This window comes from Eubalaena glacialis, chromosome 10, assembly GCF_028564815.1.
Source record: "Eubalaena glacialis isolate mEubGla1 chromosome 10, mEubGla1.1.hap2.+ XY, whole genome shotgun sequence".
Taxonomy (NCBI): Eukaryota; Metazoa; Chordata; class Mammalia; order Artiodactyla; family Balaenidae; genus Eubalaena; species Eubalaena glacialis.
In genome coordinates this window covers 65,972,628-66,000,139 of record NC_083725.1, presented here as the reverse complement: position 1 = coordinate 66,000,139, position 27,512 = coordinate 65,972,628, and the positions used below count along the sequence as shown (strand labels likewise).

Below are 27,512 nucleotides of genomic sequence, written 5' to 3'. Positions count from 1 at the left end.
CTTTACCAAAACCTACTATATCCATTATGCCATCAGGTGCCCTCGCCTCAACCTGAAGATTCAGAACATCAGGAAACCCTTGTCTCAAGAGGACAATGTCTCTCCCCAGACTAGATGCTATCCATTTCACTCAGCTTTTGCCCTGTCCTGGAATGAACCTTACCAGCATCACTAATTGAACTTGCTAGAATCTCAGCAACTTGATTTTCCCATGTAAACTGTAACAAAGCTGGGCCAAGACTGGCAGGTTTTAGGGCAGGTCCAGGCAAAAAATCATACCATTACTGTTTACAACACATATTCAAGAGACAAAGTAGCTCCAAAACATAAGATTTTTGATAAGATTAAATGATTACAGCATAGAGCCAGAGAAGCAATAGGGATCTCTTAATATATATTAATATAATTCAACAGTTTCACATAATTTCAGAGCATCTACTCTGTGCTCAGCAAGATACTGTGATGGATGCTGTTGACATAAATGTATGAATATGAAAAAATGGTCCATGTTCTGAAGGAGCTCACGATCTGACGCAGGAGACAGACAAGGGGAGAGTTCCCCTCCTCTCTGCCATTTGGGGTCTCTGGAGAGAGGAATATCAGGAGTCAGAACAACAGGGGATAAGTGAAGGAACTTGTCTAGTCGAATACTAGGATAGAGCTACTGTGTGGGAGCCTGGCCTTTACTATATTTGACATACTAAGATAAGGAAAACTGGCAAGCTCATAGATTCTAACAGGACCTCTAGTGCAGGGAACTTAAAAACTGCCAGTGACAGGCATATGTAAGCAACTAGCTTTGGTGACCACAGGCAATGAATCCATTCTCTGGCTCTCAAGTTTCATCACTCGAGGAACGTGGAGGAATAGGACAGGTATAATTTGAGGGGTGACCCTAAGTCACTTTCTGTTTTAAAAGACAATAGAGGTTCTTTCCCTATCAAAGCACATATTTAGATAAGTGTGTGCTCTAATTTTTTTCTCCTATTTCACTAAACAAATTTTTTAAAATTTTTATTGGAGTATAGTTGATTTACAATGTTGTGTTAGTTTCAGGTGTACAGCAAAGTGAATCAGTTATACATATTCATATATCCACTCTTTTTTAGATTCTTTTCCCATATAGGCCATTAAAGAGTATTGAGTAGAGTTTCCTGTGCTATACACTAGGTCCTTATTAGTTATCTGTTTTATACATAGTAATGTGTATATGTCAATCCCAATCTCATAATTTATCCCTCCCCCACTTACCCCCAGTAACCTTAAGTTTGTTTTCTACATCTGTAACGCTATTTCGGTTCTGTAGATAAGTTTATTTGTACCCTTTTTTTAGATTCCACATACAAGAAATATCATATGATATTTGTCTTTCTCTGACTTACTTCACTCAGTATGACAATCTCTAGGTCCATCCATGTTGCTTCAAATGGCATTATTTTAAACTTTTTATGGCTGAGTAATATCCCATTGTATATATGTATCTCATCTTCTTTATCCATTCATCCATTGAGGGACATTTAGGTTGCTTCCATGATCTAGCTGTTGTAAATAGTGCTGCAGTGAACACTGGAGTGCATGTATATTTTCAAATTATGTTTTTTTTCTAGATATGTGCCCAGGAGTGGGATTGCTGGAATATATGGTAGCTCTATTTTCATATTTTTAGGAACCTCCATACTGTTCTCCATAGTGGCTGTACCAATTTACATTCCCACCAACAGTGTAGGAGGGGTTGTTTTTCTCCACAACCTCTCCAACATTTATTGTTTGTAGACTTTTTGATGGTGGCCATTCTGACTGGTGTGAGGACATACCTCATTGTAGTTTTGATTTACATTTCTCTAATAATTAGTGATGTTCAGCATCTTTTCATGTGCTTTTTGGCCATCTCTATGTCTTCTTTGGAGAAATGTCTGTTTAGATCTTCTGCAATTTTTCATTGTGTTGTTTTTTTCAGATTTAGCTGCATGAGCTATTTGTATATTTTGGAGATTAACCCTTTGTCAGCTGCTTCATTTGCAAATATTTTGTCCCATTCTGAGGGTTCTCTTTTCTTCTTGTTTATTTTTTCCTTTGCTGTGCAAAAACTTTTCAGTTTAATTAGGTCCCATTTGTTTGTTTTTATTTCCATTTCTCTAGGAGCTGGGTCAAAAAGGATCTTGCTGTGATTTGTGTCATAGAGTGTTCTGCCTATGTTTTCCTCTAAGTGTTTTATAGTGTCTGGCCTTACATTTAGGTCTTTAATCCATTTTGAGTTTATTTTTGTGTATGGTGTTAGGGAGTGTTCTACCCACCAACACTTACTGAAGAGGCTGTCTTTTCTCCACTGTATGTTCTGGCCTCCTTTGTCATAGATTAGGTGACCACAGGTGAGTGGGTTTATCTCTGGCTTTTCTATCCTGTTCCATTGATCTATATTTCTGTCTTTGTGCCAGTACCATACTGTTTTGTTGACTGTAGCTTTGTAGTGTAGTCTGAAATCAGGGAGCCTGATTCCTCCAGCTCCATATTTCTTTCTCAAGATTGCTTTGGCTATTCGTGGTACTTTTGTTTCAATATATATTATAAAATGTTTTGTTCTAATTCTGTAAAAAATGCCACTGGTAATTTGAAAGGGATTGCATTGAATCTGTAGATTGCTTTGGGTAGTATAGTCATTTTCACAATATTGATTCTTCCAATCCAAGAACATGGTATGTCTCTCCATCTGTTTGTGTCATCTTTGACTTCTTTCATCAGTATCTTATAGTTTTCTGAGTACAGGTCTTTTGCCTCCTTAGGTAGGATTATTCCTAGGTATTTTATTCTTTTTGATGCAGTGGTAAATGGGATTGTTTCCTTAATTTCTCTTTCTGATCTTTTGTTGTTAGTGTATAGGAATGTCAGAGACTTCTTGGAATTAATTTTGTATCCTGTGGTTTTACTAAATTCATTGATTAGCTCTAGCAGTATCCTGGTTGCATCTTCAGGATTTTCTGTGTATAGTATCACATCATCTGCAAACAGTAGACATTTTAACTTCTTCTTTTCCAATTTGGATTCCTTTTATTTCTTTTTTTTCTCTGATTACCATGGCTAGGACTTCCAAAACTATGTTGAATAATAGTGACGAGAGTGAACATCCTTGTCTTGTTCCTGATCTTAGAGGAAATGCTTTCAGCTTTTCACCATTGAGAATATCGTTTGCTGTGCGTTCGTCATATATGGCTTTTATTATGTTGTGGTAGGTTCCCCATGTGCCCACATTTTGGAGAGTTTTTTTTTTTTTTTTTTTTATCGTAAATGAGTGTTGAATTTTGTCAACAGCTTTTTCGGCATCTATTGAGACAATCATATGGTGTTTATTCTTCAATTTGTTAATATGGTGTATTACATTGATTGATTTGCAGATATTGATAAATCCTTGCATCCCTTTGATAAATCCCTCTTGATCATGGTGTATGATCCTTTTAATGTGTTGTTGGATTTGGTTTGCTATTATTATGTTGAGGATTTTTGTGTCTATGTTCATCAGTGATAGCGGCCTGTAATTATCTTTTTTTGTGGTATCTTTATCTGGTTTTGGTATCAGGGTGATGGTGGCCTCATAGAATGAGTTCGGGAGTGTTCCACACTCTGCAACTTTTTGGAAGAGTTTGAGAAAGGTAGGTGTTAGCTTTTCTCTAAATGTTTGATAGAATTTGCCTGTGAAGCCATCTGGTCCTGGACTTTTGTTTGTTGGAAGATTTTCAATCACAGTTTCAATTTCATTACTTGTGATTGGTCTGTGCATATTTCGTGTTTCTTCCTAGTTCAGTCTCAGAAGGTTGTACTTTTCTAAGAATTTGTCCATTTCTTCCAGGATGTGCATTTTATTGGCATACAATTCCTTGTAGTAGTCTCTTAGGAAACTTTGTATTTCTGCAGTGTTAGTTGTAACTTCTCCTTTTTCATTTCTAATTTTACTGATTTGAGCCCTCTCCCTTTTTTCCTTGATGATTCTGGCTAAAGGTTTATCAACTTTGTTTATTTTCTAAAAAGAACCAGCTTTTAGTTTTATTGATCTTTGCTATTGTTTTCTTCATTTCTATTTCATTTATTTCTGCTCCAATCTTTATGATTTCTTTCCTTCTACTAACTTTGGGTTTTGTTTCTTCTTCTTTCTCTAGTTGCTTTAGGTATAAGTTTAGGTTGTTTATTTGAGATTTTCTTGTTTCGTGATGTAGGATTGTATTGCTATGAACTTCCCTCTTAGAACTGCTTCTGCTGCATCCCATAGGTTTTGGGTTTTCATATTTTCATTGTCATTTGTCTCTAGGTACTTTTTGATTTCCTCCTTGATTTCTTCAGTGATCTCTTTGTTATTTAGTAGTATATTATTTAGCCTCCATGTGTTTGTGTTTTTTACAGGTTTTTTTTTCCTGTAATTGATTTCTAATCTCATAGCATTGTGGTCGGAAAAGATGCTTGATATGATTTCAATTTTCAAAAATTTTCTGAGGCTTGATTTGTGACCCAAGATGTGATCTATCCTGGAGAATGTTCTGTGTGCACTTGAGAAGAACGTGTATTCTGCTGCTTTTGGATGGAATGTCCTATAAATATCAATTAAGTCTATCTGCTCTAATGTGTCATTTAAGGCTTGTGGTTCCTTATTAATCTTCTGTCTGGATGATCTGTCCATTGGTGAAAGTGGGGTGTTAAAGTCCCCTACTACTATTGTGTTACTGTCGATTTCCCCTTTTATGGCTGTAGCATTTGTCTTATGTACTGAAGTGCTCCTAGGTTGGGTGCATAAATATTTACAATTGTTATATCTTCTTCTTGGATTGATCCCTTGATCATTATGTAGTGTCCTTCCTTGTCTCTTGTAAGTCTTTATTTTAAAGCCTATTTTGCCTGATACGAGTATTGCTACTCCAGCTTTCTTTTGATCCCATTTGCATGGAATATCTTTTTCCATCCCCTCACTTTCAGTCTGTATGTGTCCCTAGGTCTGAAGTGGGTCTCTCGTAGACAGCATATATAAGGGTCTTATTTTTTAATCCATTCAGCCAGTCTGTGTCTTTTGGTTGGAGCATTTAATCCATTTATATTTAAGGTATTTATTGATATGTATGTTCCTATTGCCATTTTATTAATTATTTTGGGTTTGTTTTTGTAGGTCTTTTTTCTTCCCTTCCTCTTCTGTTCTCTTCTCTTGTGGTTTGGTGACTATATTTAGTGCTGTGTTTGAGTTGCTTTTTCTTTTTTGTTTGTGTATCTATTGTAGTTTTTTGGTTTGCATTTCCCATGAGGTTTTGATAAAGCAGTGTGTATATATACAAGAGTTTTTTTTAAGTTCCTGTTCTCTTAATTTCAAAAGCCATTCCCATTTCCTGCATTTGTACTCTCCTCATAGTTGCTGGTTTTGATATCACACTTGTGTATGGATGATTTCCTTCTTTTACTGTACATTTGCCTTTATCAGTGAGTTTTCCCATTTGTCATTTTCTTGTTTCCAGTTGTGGTCTTTTTTTCCCCCCCTGCCTAGAGAAGTTCCTTTAGCATTTGTTGTAGGACTGGTTTAGTGGTGCTGAATTCTCTAAGTTTTTTCTTGTCTGTAAAGCTTTTGATTTCTCCATTGAATCTGAATGAGAGCCTTGCTGGGTAGAGTATTCTTGGTTTGAGGTTTTTCCCTTTCATTACTTTAAATATATAATGCCATTCCATTCTGGCCTGCAGAATTTCAGCTGAAAAATCAGCTGATAACCTTATGGGGATTCCCTTGTATATTATGTGTTGCTTTCCCCTTGTGCTTTTAATTTTTTTCTTTGTATTTAATATTTTTACTTTGATTAATATGTGTCTCAGCATGTTCCTCCTTGGGTTTATCCTGTATGGTACTCTCTGTGTTTCCTCAATTTGGGTGACTATTTCCTTTCTCATGTTAGGAAAGTTTTTGATGATAATTTCTTCAAATATTTTCTCAGGGACTTTCTCTTTCTCTTCTTCTTCTGGGACCTCTGTAACTCAAATGTTGGTGCGTTTAATGCTGTCCCAGAGGTCTCTGAGACTGTCCTCATTTCTTTTCATTCTTTTTTCTTTATTCTGGTTCATGGCAGTGATTTCCACCATTCTGTCTTCCAGCTCACTTATCTGTTCTTCTGCCTCAGTTATTCTGTTATTGATTCCTTCTAGAGTATTTTTCATTTCAGTTATTGTATTGTTCATCTCTGTTTGTTCTTTAGTTCTTCTGGTCTTTGTTAATTATTTCTTGTATCTTCTTGATCCATGCTTCTGTTCTTTTTCCAACATCTTGGATCCTCTTTACTATCAATACTCTCAACACTTTTTTAGGTAGATTGCCTATCTCCTCTTCATTGTTCTTGTAGCTGTTTATTTTGCTACTTCATCTGCAGCATGTTTCTCTGTCATCTCATTTTGTCTTACTGTGTTTGTGGTCTCCTTTCCGCAGGCTGCAGGATCCTAGTTCCTCTTCTGGTGCCTGCGCCCTGGTGAGTGAGGTTGGTCAAGAGGTTTGTGCCATTATCCCCTTGATAGAGGGTTTGACTTGTGTTGTGGTGACCAGAGCCTGCCCTGGATATTGAGTGGGGCCTCCCTTTGCTCTGTGGTTGTCACTGCCCTGTCAGGGGTGGGATGTGCTCCCTAGTTGTTGGAGTATGTGCCACGAGATCTGTCTCTTAGCTGTGTTTCTGATCTGTGGTGCAAGGTAGGCAGGATTGGAGCATTCCCAATGGGTGAGAAGCCACTGAGTATTCCTCCTCTGGAGGTGTTCACCTGTGAATGTGCTCTGTTGTGTCCCCTTTCACCCATCGTATGGGCTCACAAAGTACACTGTTGTTTGCACTCCTCTCAGTCCCACCTTATCTGTGGGTATGCCAGCAGTTGGCCCTGGTGACTCTCAGGTATTGTTTTCACCAGGCCACTGGCACAGATCCACTGAGGTCAGGTCCCAGGACTGCAGTAGTCATGCACCTGGACCTGCTGTGGTAGCTATGGAGGCAGCTCAGACTCTCGCCTGGCCTAATCCCCACGTGTACATGCCCACGAAGCCCACAGCTGCCAAAGACAGACCTGTCTCAACTGCAGGAGCACTTGTCTGTTCAGATGTTCCTCAGGCCCAGAATTTAGGAAGCCATCAGTGGAGATGTAACTCCACGGTTCACACAGCCACGAGGAGAGATTTCAGCTCTTCTTCCTTAGCCCCACAGCCCCTGCGGCTCAGCTATTGTTTCAGCCCCATCAGTGCTTGTGTTCCTCTCACTGTAGTCTGCCCCAGAAGTTGCCAGAGCACACAAGCCTGTCAGGTGCGAGAGGGCTAAGGCAGTGATCAGGGCGAGTGCGCTGCCCAGGCAGTAGGATGCCAGGGTGGCAATCTGGTTGTGCAAGCCCATCAGGCAGGAATGAGCCAAGGCAGCAATCAGGGCAACCAGGCTGCACAGGCATGGAGAGGGCAGAGGAGGGGATGGTGGGGGTGCACTCAAGCCGACTCTGGCAGGAGCCTTCCCTAGTGCTGGTGGAGGCAGTGGATGGCACATAAGGAGAGAGGCTGCAATGGTGCCCCCACCCTTTGCACGTCACTCAACAATGGTGCTTCACTTCTTTGGCAGTCTGGGCTTCCTCCATGAGAATTTCCAGTTGCAGAGCTACTCACTCCCATCTCCTCAGGCTGTCTCCTCACAGCCAACAGCAATTCCCTCCCTGGGTCTGCTCTTCAAACCCTACATTCCAGCCCCCAGCTCCCATGCACACCACTGGACACCCGTCTCAGGCTTGGGTGAGCAGGGCTGTGGCATGAACCATCTGTGTAGGTCTCACTCTGTCCTGCCTGCCACAGACTTGTTGCTGCATTCTCCTCTGATCCCCTGGAGCTCCCCTTCTGACCCAGCTGATCTCCCCACAGGCGAGAGGGCTTCCCCAGATGCACAAACCTCTTCTCACCTTCAGCTCCCCACCAGGTGCAAAGGTCCTATCCCATTTCCTCTCCTCTTCCTTTTCCCTTCTTATTTCTTTCATCCTGCCTGGTTATGTGGAGATCTTTCTTGCCCTCTTAGGTGTTCGAGGTCCTCTGCTAGTGTTCAGCAGGTGCTCTGTGAGAACTGCTTCATTTGTAGATGTATTATTGATGCATTTGTGGGGAGAGATGAACTCATCCTACTCCACCATCTTGAGGATCTACTTGACAAAAATTAACTAGGAACTCAAAATGTGAATGAAGTTAACTCAATAGTCTCTTCATCATCAGGTGGCCCTGGCTGCCCAATGTAGACTGTAAACAATAGGTTTGTTTGCTTTCCACAGGTGACCTGTTTTCCACAGGTGATGGCTTTGGGTGGTAGTATTAACAACTACCAGAATCAAGAGATTTAGGTTTTTGTCCCATACTTTTATTTCTTATCCCTGTGTTCTTGGGCAAGGCTATACCACTCTAAGTCACAGTTATCATCTATAAAACACAGTAATGACAGCAACTCTCTGCCTACCTCAGATGGTCACCTTGAGGAAGAAATGATGTGGGTATAAAAACACTTTGTAATTGGTAAGGAGCTAGAAAGATGTAAGTAATCAATTAATCATTATGTCTAACAACCACAAACTTCTTTTTTAAAAAGCCAATGACTTCAACTCACTCATTCATTCACTGTGTACCAAGCTCTGTTAGAAGCTCTGGGTCTATTTTGAAGAACAAAACAGATAAAGTCCCTGGTCCTATGGTTTCCATTTTAGAAGAGGACACAGTCAAAATTAATCACCAAAGTGTCAAGTAGTAATAAGATAAACATGAGAGTAGAGATTGATTCAAAGTGGGGAAATATTCCTCTAGACAGAGCAGTCATGGGAAGGTCTCTTTAATGAGATGTCATATAATCAGTGGCCTGAATGAAATGAGAGAAGAAACCATCAGAGCCTCTGAGAAAAGATTGTTCTTGGCAGATAGAAGAAGTACAATGACTGTAAGATGGGAACATGTTTGGTGCATTCCAAAAATCTCTAGGTACCTTCCTATGTTACTGAGAAGTGCTTGTGATTTAAAATTGCTGAACTTTGGGTAATAACAGTAGGAATCTCTGATGTTCTAGGCCAGGGTTGCACCCATCCATCCTGCCCTAGCTCGATCAGAATGGGGTTTCTTCCAGGGAAGGCAGGCTGTAACTACATGGTCCAAGAGGGCTCACTTTCATTTGGAGCAGTGGGCAATGCCCAGGCCCAGTGGTGCCATCAGTGGAAGTGACCTCCCAGAGGTGGTAGCAGGAAAGGGACAACTGCTACTAGCCTGAGATTGCAATCTTGGATAGGGCAAACAAATTTCTGGCTGATGCTGCTCACAGACACAGCAGACTCTAGAGAGAGGCCTCACACAAGTCATACATACCTGACTGTGTGAATGTACAAAAACTTTCCAAGTTTGGTGGAAAATATTAATACAGAGATCCAAGAAACTCAATCCACACTAAGTACATAGAGACATCATAGACAGACTGTTGAAAGTCAAAGCCAAAGTGAAAATATTGAAAGCATCAAGAGAAAAATGGCACATGATGTAAAAGGAGAATCAATATGATTAACAACTGACTACTGATCTGAAACAATGAAGGCTATAGAGCAGTGGGATGACATATTCAAAGGGCTGAAATTTTTTAATAATCCCAATCAAGAAACCTATATCCAACAAAACAATCCTTTTAAAAATGGAGGTGAGGGGGTCTGGGCAAGATGGCGGAAGAGTAAGACGCGGAGATCACCTTCCTCCCCACAGATACATCAGAAATACATCTACATGTGGAACTGCTCTTATAGAACACCCACTGAACACTGGCAGAAGACCTCAGACCTCCCAAAAGGCAAGAAACTCCCCACGTACCTGGGTAGGGCAAAAGAAAAAAGAAATAACAGAGACAAAAGTATAGGGACGGGACCCGCACTAGTGGGAGGGAGCTGTGAAGGAGGAAAGGTTTCCACACACTAGGAATCCCCTTCGCGGGTGGAGACTGCGGGTGGCGGAGGGGGTTAGCTTCGGAGCCACGGAGGAGAGCACAGCCACAGGGGTGCGGAGGGCAAAGCGGAGAGATTCCCGCACGGAGGATCGGTGCCGAGCAGCACTCACCAGCCCGAGAGGCTTGTCTGCTCACCCGCCAGGGCGGGCAGGGGCTGGGAGCTGAGGCTCGGGCTTCGGTTGGATCGCAGGGAGAGGACTGGGGTTGGCGGCGTGGACACAGCCTGAAGGGGTTAGCGCACCACAGCTAGCCGGGAGGGAGTCCGGGAAAAGGTCTGGAGCTGCCGAACAGGCAAGAGACTTTTTCTTACCTCTTTGTTTCCTGGTGCGCGAGGAGAGGGGATTCAGAGCGCCGCCTAAACGAGCTCCAGAGACGGGCGCGAGCCGCGGCTATCAGCACGGACCCCAGAGACAGGCATGCGACGCTAAGGCTGCTGCTGCCGCCACCAAAAAGCCTGTGTGCAAGCACAGGACATTATCCACACCGCCCCTCCCGGGAGCCTGTGCAGCCCGCCACTGCCAGGCTCCCGTGATCCAGGGACAACTTCCCCAGGAGAACGCACGGCGCGCCTCAGGCTGCTGCAACGTCACACCGGCCTCTGCCGCCGCAGGCTCACCCCACATCCATACCCCTCCCTCCCTCCGGCCGGCCTGAGTGAGCCAGAGCCCCCGAAGCAGCTGCTCCTTTAACCCCGTCCTGTCTGAGCGAAGAACAGACGCCCTCAGGTGACCTACACGCAGAGGCGGGTCCAAATCCAAAGCTGAACCCTGGGAGCTGTGAGAACAAAGAAGAGAAAGGGAAATCTCTCCCAGCAGCCTCAGGAGCAGAGGATTAAAGCTCCACAAACAACTTGATGTACCTGCATCTGTTGAATACCTAAATAGACAACGAATCATCCCAAATTGAGGAGGTGGACTTTGGGAGCAGGATATATTATTTTTTCCCCTTTTCCTCTTTTTGTGAGTGTATATGTGTATGCTTCTGTGTGAGATTTTGTCTGTATAGCTTTGCTTTCACCATTTGTCCTAGGGTTCGGTCCACCCATTTTTTTGTTTTTTTTTTTACTTAAAAAACTTTTTTTCTTAATATATTTTTTCCTAATAATTTTTTTCTTATTTTTTATTTTAAAAAATTAAAAAATTTTTTCTTAATAAATTTTTTCTTAATTTTTTTCTAATTTTTTATTTTAAAAAATAAAAAAAATTTTTTTCTTAATAATTTTTTATTTTTATATTTTAAAAAATTAAAAAACTTTTTAAAATAAATTTCTTCTTAATAATTTTTTCTTATTTTTTATTATAATAGCTTTATTTTATTTTATCTTACATTATTTTATTTTATTTTACTTTATCCTCTTTCTTTCTTTCTTTCTTTCTATTTTTTCTCCCTTTTATTCTGAGCCATGTGGATGAAAGGCTCTTGGTGCTCCAGCCAGGCATCAGGGCTGTGCCTCTGAGGTGGGAGAGCCAACTTCAGGACACTGGTCCACAACAGACCTCCCAGCTCCACGTAATACCAAACGGTGAAAATCTCTCAGAGGTCTCCATCTCAACATCAAGACCCAGCTTCACTCAACGACCAGCAAGCTACAGTGCTGGACACCCTATGCCAAACAACTAGTAAGACAGGAACACAGCCCCATCCATTAGCAGAGAGGCTGCCTAAAATCATAGTAAGGCCACAGACACCCCAAAACACACCACCAGACATGGACGTGCCCACTAAAAAGACAAGATCCAGCCTCATCCACCAGAACACAGGCACTAGTCCCCTCCACCAGGAATCCTACACAACCCACTGAACAAAACTTAGCCACTGGGGACAGATACCAAAAACAACAGGAACAACGAACCTGCAGCCTGTGAAAAGGAGACCCCAAACACAGTAAGATAAGCAAAATGAGAAGACAGAAAAACACACAGCAGATGAAGGAGCAAGGTAAAAACACACCAGACCTAACAAATGAAGAGGAAATAGGCAGTCTACCTGAAAAATAATTCAGAAAAATGATAGTAAAGATGATCCAAAATCTTGGAAATAGAATAGACAAAATGCAAGAAACATTTAACAAGGACATAGAAGAACTAAATAGGAACCAAGCAATGATGAAAAACACAATAAATGAAATTAAAAATACTCTAGAAGGAATCAATAGCAGAATAACTGAGGCAGAAGAACGGGTAAGTGACCTGGAAGATAAAATAGTGGAAATAACTACTGCAGAGCAGAATAAAGAAAAAAGAATGAAAAGAACTGAGGACAGTCTCAGAGACCCCTAGGACAACACTAAACGCACCAACATTCGAATTATAGGGGTCCCGGAAGAAGAAGAGAAAAACAAAGGGACTGAGAAAATATTGGAAGAGATTATAGTTGAAAACTTCCCTAATATGGGAAAGGACATAGTTAATCAAGTCCTGGAAGTGCAGAGAGTCCCATACAGGATAAATCCAAGGAGAAACACGCCAAGACACATATTAATCAAACTATCAAAAATTAAATATAAAGAAAACATATTAAAAGCAGCAAGGGAAAAACAACAAATAACATACAAGGGAATCCCCATAAGGTTAACAGCTGATCTTTCAGCAGAAACTCTGCAAGCCAGAAGGGAGTGGCAGGATATACTTAAAGTGATGAAGGAGAAAAACCTACAACCAAGATTACTCTACCCAGCAAGGATCTCATTCAGATTAGATGGAGAAATTAAAACCTTTACAGACAAGCAAAAGATGAGAGAGTTCAGCAACACCAAAGCAGCTTTACAACAAATGCTAAAGGAACTTCTCTAGGCAAGAAACACAAGAGAAGGAAAACACCTACAATAACAAACCCAAAACATTTAAGAAAATGGGAATAGGAACATACATATCGATAATTACCTTAAATGTAAATGGATTAAATGCTCCCACCAAAAGACACAGACTGGCTGAATGGATACAAAAACAAGACCCATATATATGCTGTCTACAAGAGACCCACTTCAGACCTAGGGACACATACAGACTGAAAGTGAGAGGATGGAAAAAGATATTCCATGCAAATGGAAATCAAAAGAAAGCTGGAGTAGCAATGCTCATATCAGACAAAATAGACTTTAAAATAAAGACTATTACAAGAGACAAAGAAGGATACTACATAATGATAAAGGGATCGATCCAAGAAGAAGGTATAACAATTGTAAATATTTATGCACCCAACCTAGGAGCACCTCAATACATAAGGCAAATACTAACAGTCATAAAAGGGGAAATCGACAGTAACACAATCATAGTAGGGGACTTTAACACCCCACATTCACCAATGGACAGATCATCTAAAATGAAAAAAAATAAGGAAACACAAGCTTTAAATGATACATTAAACAAGATGGACTTAATTGATATTTATAGGACATTCCACCCAAAAACAACAGAATACACATTTTTCTCAAGTGCTCATGGAACATTCTCCAGGATAGATCATATCTTGGGTCACAAATCAAGCCTTGGTAAATTTAAGAAAATTGAAAACGTATCAAGTATCTTTCCCCACCACAACGCTATGAGACTAGATATCAATTACAGGAAAAGATCTGTAAAAAATACAAACACATGGAGGCTACACAATACACTACTTAATAACGAAGTGATCACTGAAGAAATCAAAGGGGAAATCAAAAAATACCTAGAAACAAGTGACAATGGAGACACGACGACCCAAAACCTATGGGATGCAGCAAAAGCAGTTCTAAGAGGGAAGTTTATAGAAATACAAGCCTACCTCAAGAAACAGGAAACATCCTGAATAAATAACCTAACCTTGCACCTAAAGCAATTAGAGAAAGAAGAACAAAAAAACCCCAAAGATAGCAGAATGAAAGAAATCATAAAGATCAGATCAGAAATAAATGAAAAAGAAATGATGGAAACAACAGCAAAGATCAATAAAACTAAAAGCTGGTTCTTTGAGAAGATAAACAACATTGATAAACCATTAGCCAGACTTTTCAAGAAAAAAAGAGAGAAGACTCAAATTAATAGAATTAGAAATGAAAAAGGAGAAGTAACAACTGACACTGTAGAAATCCAAACGATCATGAGAGATTACTAGAAGCAACTCTATGCCAATAAAATGGACAACATGGAAGAAATGGACAAATTCTTAGAAATGCACAACCTTCCGAGACTGAACCAGGAAGAAATAGAAAATATGAACAGACCAATCACAAGCACTGAAATTGAAACTGTGATTAAAAATCTTCCAACAAACAAAAGCCCAGGACCAGATGGCTTCACAGGCAAATTCTATCAAACATTTAGAGAAGAGCTAACACCTATCCTTCTCAAACTCTTCCAAAATATTGCAGAGGGAGGAACACTCCCCAACTCATTCTACGAGGCCACCATTACCCTGATACAAAAACCAGACAAATATGTCACAAAGAAAGAAAACTACAGGCCAATATCACTGATGAACATAGATGCAAAAATTCTCAACAAAATACTAGCAAACAGAATCCAACAGCACATTAAAAGGATCATACACCATGATCAAGTGGGGTTTATTCCAGGAATGCAAGGATTCTTCAACATATGCAAATCGATCAACGTGATACACCATATTAACAAATTGAAGGAGAAAAACCATATGATCATCTCAATAGACGCAGAGAAAGCTTTTGACAAAATTCAACACCCATTTATGATAAAAGCCCTGCAGAAAGTAGGCATAGAGGGAACTTTCCTCAACATAATAAAGGCCATATATGACAAACCCACAGCCAACATTGTCCTCTATGGTGAAAAACTGAAACCATTTCCACTAAGATCAGGAACAAGACAAGGTTGCCCACTCTCACCACTATTATTCAACATAGTTTTGGAAGTGTTAGCCACAGCAATCAGAGAAGAAAAAGAAATAAAAGGAATCCAAATCGGAAAAGAAGAAGTAAAGCTGTCACTGTTTGCAGATGACATGATACTATACATAGAGAATCCTAAAGATGCTACCAGAAAACTACTAGAGCTAATCAATGAATTTGGTAAAGTAGCAGGATACAAAATTAATGCACAGAAATCTCTTGCATTCCTATACACTAATGATGAAAAATCTGAAAGTGAAATTAAGAAAACACTCCCATTTACTAATGCAACAAAAAGAATAAAATATCTAGGAATAAACCTACCTAAGGAGACAAAAGACCTGTATGCAGAAAATTATAAGACACTGATGAAAGAAATTAAAGATGATACAAATAGATGGAGAGATATACCATATTCTTGGATTGGAAGAATCAACATTGTGAAAATGACTCTACTACCCAAAGCAATCTACAGATTCAATGCAATCCCTATCAAACTACCACTGGCATTTTTCACAGAACTAGAACAAAAAATTTCACAATTTGTATGGAAACACAAAAGACCCCGAATAGCCAAAGCAATCTTGAGAACAAAAAATGGAGCTGGAGGAATCAGGCTCCCTGACTTCAGACTATACAACAAAGCTACAGTAATCAAGACAGTTTGGTACTGGCACAAAAACAGAAACACAGATCAACAGAACAGGATAGAAAGCCCAGAGATAAACCCACGCACATATGGGCACCTTATCTTTGATAAAGGAGGCAAGCATATACAGTGGAGAAAAGACAGCCTCTTCAATAAGTGGTGCTGGGATAACTGAACAGGTACATGTAAAAGTATGAAATTAGAACACTCACTAACACCATACACAAAAATAAACTCAAAATGGATTAAAGATCTAAATGTAATGCCAGATAGTATAAAACTCTTAGACAAAAACATAGGCAGAACACTGTATGACATAAGTCACAGCAAGATCCTTTTTGACCCAGGTCCTAGAGAAATGGAAATAAAAACACAAATAAACAAATGGGACCTAATGAAACTTAAAAGCTTTTGCACAGCAAAGGAAACCAGAAACAAGACCAAAAGACAACCCTCAGAATGGGAGAAAATATTTGCAAATGAAGCAACTGACAAAGGATTAATCTCCAAGATTTACAAGCAGCTCATGCAGCTCAATAACAAAAAAACAAACAACCCAATCCAAAAATGGGCAGAAGACCTAAATAGACATTTCTCCAAAGAAGATATACAGACTGCCAACAAACACATGAAAGAATGCTCAACATCATTAATCATTAGAGAAATGCAAATCAAAACTACAATGAGATATCATCTCACACCGGTCAGAATGGCCATCATCAAAAAATCTAGAAACAATAAATGCTGGAGAGGGTGTGGAGAAAAGGGAACCCTCTTGCACTGTTGGTGGGAATGTAAATTGATACAGCCACTATGGAGAACAGTATGGAGGTTCCTTAAAAAACTAAAAATAGGGCTTCCCTGGTGGCGCAGTGGTTGGGAGTCTGCCAATGCAGGGGAAACGGGTTCGAGCCCTGGTCTGGGGGGATCCCACATGCCGCAGAGCGGCTGGGCCCGTGAGCCACAGCTGCTGAGCCTGCGCGTCTGGAGCCTGTGCTCCGCAACAGGAGAGGCCGCGACGGTGAGAAGCCCGCGCACCGCGGTGAGGGGTGGCCCCCACTTGCCGCAGCTGGAGAGAGCCCTCACGCAGAAACGAAGACCCAACAAAGCCAGAAATAAATAAATAAATAAATAAATATTTTTTAAAAACAAAACTAAAAATAGAACTACCATACAACCCAGCAATCCCACTACTGGGCATATACCCTGAGAAAATCATAATTCAAAAATAGTCATGTTCAAAATGTTCATTGCAGCTCTATTTACAATAGCCAGGACATGGAAGCAACCTAAGTGCCCATCATCGGATGAATGGATAAAGACGATGTGGCACGTATATACAATGGAATATTACTCAGCCATAAAAAGAAACGAAATGGAGTTATTTGTAGTGAGGTGGATGGAGTTAGAGTCTGTCATACAGAGTGAAGTAAGTCAGAAAGAGAAAAACAAATACAGTATGCTAACACATATATATGGAATCTAAGGGGAAAAAAAAAAAGGTCATGAAGAACCTAGTGGCAAGATGGGAATAAAGACACAGACCTACTAGAGAATGGACTTGAGGATATGGGGAGGGGGAAGGGTAAGATGTGACAAAGAGAGAGAGTGGCATGGACATATATACACTACCAAACGTAAAATAGATAGCTAGTGTGAAGCAACCACATAGCACAGGGAGATCAGCTCTGTGCTTTGTGACCACCTAGAGGGGTGGGATAGGGAGGGCGGGAGGGAGGGAGATGCAAGAGGGAAGAGATATGGGAACATATGTATAAGTATAACTGATTCACTTTGTTATAAAGCAGAAACTAACACACCATTGTAAAGCAATTATACTCCAATGAAGATGTTAAAAAAAAAATGGAGGTGAAATAAAGACATTCCCATATAAACAAAGACTAGGAAAATTTGTTACCAGCAGACCTACTTACAAATAATACTGAAAGAAATCTGTCAGACTGAAAACAACAATAACACAAATGGTTAACTCAAATCCACAAGTACAAATGAAGAGCAGAAGAAATGGTAAATAATTAACATGAAAGGTTCTATATATACACTTTTTAAGTTAATTTTACCAACATTTAAAAAACATAAAATTGTATAAAGCAATAGTTATAACACTTTCTTGCTGGGCTTATAACATATATAGATGTATTTATGTGTGTGTGTTTGTGTGTGTGCATGTGAGTGAGTGCATAGAAACAATAGCACAAAGAAGAGGGCAGGAAATGAAGCTATAATGGAGCCAAGTTTCTATATTTTATTGGAATGCAGTTAGTGCTGATCTGAAATAGAGTATAATAAATTAAAATGTATATTTTAATCCTGAGGGCAACCACTAACAAATACAGTTTTTTAAAAAAAGAAAAACAAAAATAGTAAAATAAAACTATTTATTTAACAGAAGAAGACAGTGAAAGAAGACCAGAAAAGGCCAGGATCCATATAGAAAACAAATAGCAAAATGGCAAATGTAAATCCTAACATATCAATAATTACACATTATAGATTCAAAGACATGAGTAATTTGAGAGCAAAACAATGGAAAAGATATACCATGCAAACAATAACCACAAGAGAGTGGAACTGTCTATATTAATATCAAATAAAATAAACTTTCAGATGGGAAATATTATTAGAGACATAAAAGGAGGTTTCATAATTATAAAAGTCAATACATCAAGAAGATATAACAATTATGAATGCATATGCACCTAACAGCAAAGTGTTTCTGCATAAAGCAAGAGATGACAGAATTAAAGGAAGAAAGTTCTACAGCTATAGCTGAAGAGCTCACTACTCCACTCTCAATAATTAACAAAACTAGAATGAAATTTAGCAGATATAGAAGATCTGAACAACATTACTAATCAACTCAAAACAGTCTGACATACATAGAAAATTCCACTCAAGGTCTGAAAAATACACATTCTTTTTAACCACATATGGATTATTCTTCAGCACAAACCCTATGCTAGGCCATAAAACACATCTCAGTAAGTTTAAAAGCAGTGAAAACACATGAAATGTATTCTTTGACTATAGTGAAATTAATTAGAAATCACAACAGGAAAGACATTTCTCCAAAGAAGATAAAAAATTGGCCAAAAAGCCCATGAAAAGATGCTCAACATCATTTCATTACCTATTAGGAAATGCAAATCCAAACCACAATGAGATACCGCTTCACACCCACTATGATGGATATAATGAAATGACATACAATAACAACTGTGGGGGAATATATGAAGAAACTAGAACTGTCATAATTACTAGTGGGAGTGTATAATGGTGCAGCCATTTTGGAAAACAGTTTGGCAGTTCCTCAAAAGTTTAATCATAGAGTCAGCATATTCTGACTGAATTGCAGCATATCCCAGCAATTCTACTCCTAGGTATATATACAATAGAAATGAAAACATGCATACACACAAAAACTTGTAAATGGATGTTCATATGAGCATTATTCTAATAGCCAAAAAAGTGGAAACAACCCAAATGCCCATCAACTGATGAATCGATTTTCAAAATGTAGTATATCAATACAATAGAATATTATTAGGACACAAAAAGGAATGAAGTACTGACACATACTACAACAGGAATGAATCTCCCAAACTTTATCCTAAGTAAAAGAAGCTAGACACAAAAGATTACATGTTGTATGAGTCCATTTACCTAAAATGTTTAGAAAAGGTAAATTTATATGTATAGAAAGAAGATCAGTGGTTTCCTAAGATTGCACACAGGAGTTTGACTGAACTATAAAGGGGCACAAGGGAACTTTTTTGGGTGATGGGAATGTTCTAAAACTAGACTGTAGTGATCATTGTACAAGTCTCTAATATTAATAAAATCATTGAATTGTACAATTAGTATGGGTGAATTTCATGGTATGTAAATAATACCTCAACAAAGCTGATTTGTTTTTAAGTTTTTTTTTTTTTAACAAATGGTGAGACCATTTGCATTGATTCTTTTTTTTTAAATTTATTTTTGGCTGCATTGGGTCTTTGCTGCTGCATGTGGGCTTTCTCTAGCTGTGGTGGGCAGGGGCTACTCTTCGTTGCAGTGTGCAGGCTTCTCATTGTAGGGTTTCTCTTGTTGCAGAGCACAGCTCTAGGTGCGAGGGCTTCAGTAGTTGCAGCACACAGGCTCAGTAGTTGTGGCATGTGGGCCCTAGAGGGCGCAGGCTTCAGTAGTTGTGGCACATGGGTTCAGTACTTGTGGCTCACAGGCTCTGAGCACAGGCTCAGTAGTTGTGGCACATGGGCTTAGTTGTTCTGCAGCATGTGGGATCTTCCCAGACCAGGGATCGAACCCATGTCGCCTGCATTGACTGGTGGATTCTTAACCACTGTGCCACCAGGGAAGTCCCAAGCTGATTTTTAAAAGTAAAAATTTGGGGGGAAGTGTCAAGATGGCAGAATAGGAGGACACGGAATTTGTTGCTCCCCACGAATACATCAAGAATACATCTACAAATGGACCAGTTCTCATAGAGAACCTGCTGAACATTAGTGGAAAACTTCAGGCACCTAAAGGGACAAGAAAAATCCCCTCACAACTGGTAGGACGAAAGAAAGAAGAAAAAAAGAAAAGAGGAATCAAAAAAGGGACCAGCAAACCTTGCAGGAAGCTAAAGGTGAGGGGAGGTCCCCACACTCAGAAAAACTTCCTCACGGTGGAGAAATCAGCTGGGACAGAAAAGGACCTTTGGGTGATCAAAGGAGAATGCAGCAGACAGTCTGTGGAAGGCAGGACAAAGTAAGAACTGCAGGCATGGTCTACACAGCAGCTATGCACATTCCAGCCTGAGTCGTGAGTCGCCTGTTGCAGAGGGGGGCTGGGTGCTGGAAAGTGGAGTTTGGAGTGTGGACCCAGGGAGGGGACAGCTGTAGGCTGTGAAAAGGTAGCCTGAAGAGACAGGAGTAAGGAGCTCCACAACCGGGAAAGTTTGCAGAAAAAGTCCAGGACACAATAGAAGGAAGGCATCATTGTTGTGTGGCGAGCAAGGGGCAGGGCCACCATTACAACCCCTTTCCCCACCCCCCGGCTTCTTCAGCCATCGCAGGCACTGGGAGGGGCTCCCATCTGAGGGGGCCCACCTGCCATTCGGGCTGGGGTTTCCTCCGTCCTCGTGGGCTCCGGGGGCCTGAGTGCTGCCCATCTCAAAGCCTCCTTAGGAATCAGCCCTGGGCGCCCCTGACTTGGATAGGAGTCCGCCAATGCTGGTGGGGGCTGAGTGCTAAAGTGTGGAGTTGGGAGAATGGTTCTGGGGAAAGGAGCACTGTTGTCTGCATGGATACAGCAGAGGGGATGAGAGTGAGGGGATGCACAGCTGGGAATGCCCCTAGAGAATGCATGTTCTGCCTGGAAAGAAAGGTGTCATTGTTGAGTGGTGCATGGGGGGCAGGGCCCCCACCACGCTCACACACCAGCTTCTGCCTTGGTGGGCAGTGGGAGGGACTCCCACCAGAGCAAGCACACCACAGTCTGTTACAAAAGACTACTGTTTTTGCTCCCTCTCGCCTGAGCAAGGAACAGGTGCCTGAAGGCGCACATGCAGAAGTGGGGTCAAAACCATGCTGAGGTTGGGGTTTTTGGGGGGCATGAGCCACCCATCTTCTTGCATGGCCCTGCAGGAAGCTTTTCTCTGCTCCAAACTCCCATGTTTAGGTATTGTTTGGCATGGGCTGCGGTCATAGGGGGGTGTGGCCCCCCAGTCCTGGCCACTCCTCCAGGACCCCCAACTGGGCCGGGTGGTGCACTGTGCTCCTGGCTGTTCCCTCTCCCAGCAGGAATGCCTCAGGGCAGAGCGGCCCCACACCCAGCACCCAGAATGGAGCCCATGTTTCTGCAGAGCTGGAACTCCTGGCTTGGGGTCTCTTCCCTCCACCGTCACTGAACTGCCCTGGAGCCCAAGGGTAGGGCGGCCTCACTGAGGCTGCCGGCCCTGGAGGGATCCCACCAGCTGAAGCCGTGACCATCCATGGGACCATGGGTCAGTGTAAAGAAATGCAACTGAGGAGCTTCAAGATGGCAGAGGAGTAAGACGTGGAGATCACCTTCCTCCCCACAAATACATCAAAAATACATCTACATGTGGAACAGCTCCTACAGAACACCTACTGAACGCTAGTAGAAGACCTCAGACTTCCCAAAAGGCAAGAAACTCCCCATGTACCTGGGTAGGACAAAAGAAAAAAGAAAAAAGAGAGACAAAAGAATAGCGACGGGACGTGCACCTCTGGAGGGAGCTATGAAGGAGGAAAAGCTTCCACACACTAGGAAGCCCCTTTACAGGCAGAGACGGAGGCGGGGGGGGGGGGAAGCTTCAGAGCCACAGAGGAGAGCACAGCAACAGGGGTGCAGAGGGCAAAGCAGAGAGATTCCTGCACAGAGGATCAGTGCTGACCAGCACTCACCAGCCTGAGAGGCTTGTCTGCTCACCCGCTGGGACGGGTGGGGGCTGGGAGCTGAGGCTCAGGCTTCAGAGTTCAGATCCCAGGAAGAGGACTGGGGTTGGCTGTGTGAACACAGCCTGAAGGGGGCTAGTGCACCACAGCTAGACGGGAGGGGTCCGGGAAAAAGTCTGGAACTCCCTAAGAGGCAAGAGACCATTGTTTCCGGGTGCATGAGGAGAGGGAATTCAGAGCACCGCCTAAACAAGCTCCAGAGATGGGCGTGAGCCGTGGCTATCAGCACGGACACCAGAGACAGGCATGAAATGCTAAGGCTGCTGCTGCAGCCACCAAGAAGCTGGTGTGCAAGCACAGGTCACCATCCACACCTCCCCTCCCGGGAGCCTGTGCAGCCCACCACTGCCAGGGTCCCGTGATCCAGGGACAACTTCCCAGGGACAACACATCGTGCCTCAGGCTGCTGTAACATCATGACAGCCTCTGCCACCACAGGCTCGCCCTGCATTCTGTACCCCTCCCTCCCCCTGGCCTGAGTGAGCCAGAGCCCCCTAATCAGCTGCTACTTTAACTCCATCCTGTCTGGGCAGGGAACAGATGCCCTCAGGCGACCTACAAGCAGAGGCGGGGCCAAATCCAAAGCTGAACCCCAGAAGCTGTGTGAACACAGAACAGAAAGGGAAACTTCTCCCAGCATCCTCAGGAGCAGCGGATTAAATCTCCACAATCAAATTGATGTACACTGCACCTGTGGAATACCTGAATAGACAACAAATCATCCCAAAATTGAGGCAGTGGACTTTGGGAGCAACTGTAGACTTAGAGCTTGCTTTCTGCATCTAATTTGTTTCAGGTTTTATGTTTATCTTAGTTTAGTATTTAGAGCTTATTATCATTGGCAGATCTGTTTATTGATTTGGTTGCTCTCATCCTTTTTTTATATATATATTTTTTTCCTTTTTCTCCTTTGGTGAGTGTGTATGTGTAAGCTTCTTTGTGTGATTTTGTCTGTATAGCTTTGCTTTTACCATTTGTACTAGGGTTCTGTCTGTCCGGTTTTTTTTTTTTTTGGTATAGTGTTCAGTGCTTGTTATCATTGGTGGATTTGTTTTCTGGTTTGGTTGCTCTCTTCTTTCTTTCTTTCTTTTTTTATTACTTTTTTACTTTTAATAATTTTAAAAAAATTTTTAATTTAATAACTTTATTTTTTCTTTCTTTCTTTTTGTCTTTTTTTTTCCCATTTCTTCATGTCAGACAAAATAGACTTTAAAATAAAGACTGTTACAAGAAACAAGGAAGGACACTACCTAACAATCAAGGGATCAATCCAAGAAGAAGATATAACAATTGTAAATATTTATGCATCCAACATAGGAGCACTTCAATACATAAGACAAATGCTACAGCCATAAAAGGGGAAATCGACAGTAACACAATCATAGTAGGGGACTTTAACACCCCACTTTGACCAATGGAAAGATCATCCAAAATGAAAATAAATATGGAAACACAAGCCTTAAATGACACATCAGAGCAGGTAGACTTAATTGATAATTATAGGACATTCCATCCAAAAGCAGCAGAATACACTTTCCTCTCAAGTGCACATGGAACATTCTCCAAGATAGATCACATCTTGGGTCACAAATCAAGCCTCAGAAAATTTAAGAAAATTGAAATCATATCAAGCATCTTTTCCGACCACAATGCTATGAGATTAGAAATCACTTACAGGAAAAAAAAAAAAACTGTAAAAAACACAAACACATGGAGGCTAAATAAGATGCTACTAAATAACCAAAAGATCACTGAAGAAATCAAAGGAGAAATCAAAAAATACCTAGAAAAAAATGACAATGAAAACCCAAAACTTATGGGATGCAGCAAAAGCAGTTCTAAGAGGGAAGTTTATAGCAATACAATCCTACATCAAGAAACAAGAAAAATCTCAAATAAACAACCTAACCTTATACCTAAAGCAACTAGAGAAAGAAGAACAAACAAAACCCAAAGTTAGTAGAAGGAAATAAATCATAAAGATCAGAGCAGAAATAAATGAAATAGAAATGAAGAAAACAATAGCAAAGATCAATAAAACTAAAAGCCGGTTCTTTGAGAAAATAAACAAAATTGATAAACCTTTAGCCAGACTCATCAAGGAAAAAAGGGAGAGGGCTCAAATCAATAAAATTAGAAATATAAAAGGAGAAGTTACAACTAACACTGCAGAAATACAAAGTTTCATAAGAGACTACTACAAGGAACTATATGCCAATAAAATGTACATCCTGGAAGGAATGGACAAATTCTTAGAAGAGTACAACCTTCTGAGGTTGAACTAGGAAGAAACACGAAATATGCACAGACCAATCACAAGTAATGAAATTGAAACTGTGATTGAAAATCTTCCAACAAACAAAAGTCCAGGACCAGATGGCTTCACAGGCAAATTCTATCAAACATTTAGAGAAAAGCTAACACCTACCCTTCTCAAACTCTTCCAAAAAGTTGCAGAGGGTGGGACACTCCCAAACTCATTCTCTGAGGCCACCATCACCCTGATACCAAAACCAGACAAAGATGTCACACAAAAAAGAAAACTACAGGCCAGTATCACTGATGAACATAGACATAAAAATCCTCAACATAATAATAGCAAACCAAATCCAACAACACATTAAAAGCTTCATACAGCATGATCAAGTGGGATTTACCAAAAGGATACAAGGATTTTTCAATATCCGCAAATCAATCACTGTGATACACCATACTAACAAATTGAAGAATAAAAACCATATGATCATCTCAATAGATGCAGAAAAAGCTGTTGACAAAATTTAACCCCTATTTATGATTAAAAAAAAAAAACTCTCCAAAAAGCGGGCACATGGGGAGCCTACCACAACATAATAAAAGCCATATATGACAAACCCACAGCAAACATTATTCTCAGTGGTGAAAAGCTGAAAGCATTTCCTCTAAGATCAGGAACGAGACAAGGGTGTCCACTCTCGCCATTGTTATTATTCAGTATAGTTTTGGAAGTCCCAGCCATGGCAATCAGGGAAGAAAAAGAAATAAAAGGAATCTAAATTGGAAAAGAAGTTAAAATTTCACTGTTTGCAGATGACATGATACTATACATAGAAAATCCTAAAGATGCAATCAGAAAACTACTAGAACTAATCAATGAATTTGCTAAAGTAGCAGGATACAAAATTAATACCCAGAAATCTCTAGCATTCCTATACACTAACAATGAAAGATCAGAAAGAGAATTTAAGGAAAAAATCCCATTTACCATTGCATCAAAAAGAATAAAATACCTAGGAATAAACCTACCTAAGGAGGCAAAAGACCTGTACTCAGAAAACCATAAAATACTGATGAAAGAAATCAAAGATGACACAAACAGATGGAGAGATATACCATGTTCTTGGATTGGAAGAATCAATATTGTGAAAATGACTATACTACCCAAAGCAATCTACAGATTCAATGCAATCCCTTTCAAATTACCAGTGGCATTTTTCAGTTTTTGAACAAATCATTTGACAATTTGTATGGATACACAAAAGATCTCGAATAGCCACAGCAATCTTGAGAAAGAAACATGGAGCTGGAGGAGTCAGGCTCCCTATTTTCATACTATACTACAAAGCTACAGTAATCAAGACAGTATGGTGCTGGCACAAAAACAAATATAGATCAATGGAACAGGATAGAAAGCCCAGAGATAAACCCATGCACCTATGGTCCACTAATCTATGACAAAGGAGGCAAGGATGTACAATGGAGAAAAGACAGTGTCTTCAATAAGTGGTGCTGGGCAAACTGGACAGCTACCTGTAAAAGAATGAAATTAGAACTCTTCCTAACACCATACACAACAATAAACTCAAAATGGATTAAAGACCTAAATGTAAGGCCAGACAGTATAAAACTCTTAGAGGAAAACATAGGCAGAACACTATTTGACATAAATCACAGCAAGATCTTTTTTGACCCACCTCCTAGAGTAATGAAAATAAAAACAAAAATAAACCTATTTAAACTTAAAAGCTTTTGCACAGCAAAGGAAACCATAAGCACAATGAAAAGACAACCTTCAGAATGGGAGAAATTATTTGCAAATGAAACAGCTTACAAAGGATTAATCTACAAAATATATAAACAGCTCATGCAGTTCTATGTTAAGAAAACGAACAACCCAATCAAAAAATGGGCAGAAGACCTAGACATTTCTCCAAAGAAGACATACAGATGGCCAACGAACACATGAAAAGATGCTCAACATCACTTATTGTTAGAGAAATGCAGATCAAAAGTACAATGAGGTATCTCCTCACACAGGTCAGAATGGTCATCATCAAATAATCTAGAAACAATAAATGCTGGAGAGGGCATAGAAAGAAAGGGAACCCTCATGCACTGTTGGTGGGAATATTAATTGGTACAGCCACTATGGAGAACAGTATGGAGGTTCCTTAAAAAACTAAAAATAGAGCTACCACATGACCCAGCAATCCCACTACTGGGCATATACCCAGAGAAAACCATAATTCAAAAAGACACATGTACCCCAGTGTTCACTGCAGTACTATTTACAATAACCAGGACATGGAAGCAACCTAAATGTCCATCAACAGAGGAATGAATAAAGAAGATGTGGTACATATATACAATAGAATATTACTCAGCCATAAAAAAGAATGAAATTGGGTCATTTGTACAGATGTGGATGGACCTAGAGTGTGTCATACAGAGTGAAGTAAGTCAGAAAGAGAAAAACAAATATCATGTATTAACTCATATATGTGGAATCCAGAAAAATGGTATAGAGGATCTTACTTTCAAAGCAGAAATAGAGACATAGATGTAGAGAACAAATGTATGGATACCAAGGGGAAGGGGGGCTGGGAGGTATTGGGAGATTGGGATTGACATATATATATTATTGATACTATGTATAAAGTAGATAACTAATGAGAACATACTGTATAGCATAGGGAACTCTACTTAATGCGCTGTGGTGACCTAAATGGGAAGGAAATCCAAAAAAGAGGGAATATATGTTTATGTATAGCTGATTCATTTTTCTGTACAGTAGAAATTAACACAACATTGTAAAGTAAATATACCCTAATAAAAATTAATTTAAAAAAGTAAAAATTTTCAATTTTATTTAAAACCAGTTATGTTCTCATTATATTTTAAATAATATAGGAATATAAGGAGTTAAAGGTGAGGATTCTTCAGGGATGCCTGGTAAAGATGGCAGATTGAACATAGGCATGGTCTTTTAAAGCCATTAAACCTAGAAGTTTGGGGAGAACAGGAAAGGAGACAAGATCAGCAAAGGAGGCGATGACATATTGGTGAGCAGTAAATAACTCAAGGAGGAATCCAATGCTGACAGTGGGCAAAACTGAAGACCAATTTATACATCTATGCTTCAGAATCCTCAAAACGTTCAGGAATTGGTAGCACCATATGCTTCTGAAACTGGAGGAGTGGAGCAGGGGTGGGGGGTACTAAAGGCAGATTCAATGAAAGTTACTTAAATGCAGTTAGATCCCCAAACTCTTTCCCTACTCTATAACACTGAGTGATTG

At 40.3% G+C, this 27,512-nt stretch overlaps 1 pseudogene; it reads right to left on the bottom strand.

The window, feature by feature from the left end:
* LOC133099858 (serine/threonine-protein kinase PAK 1-like) overlaps positions 1–27,512 on the bottom strand; it is a 50,710-nt pseudogene that overhangs the window by 3,459 nt on the left and 19,739 nt on the right.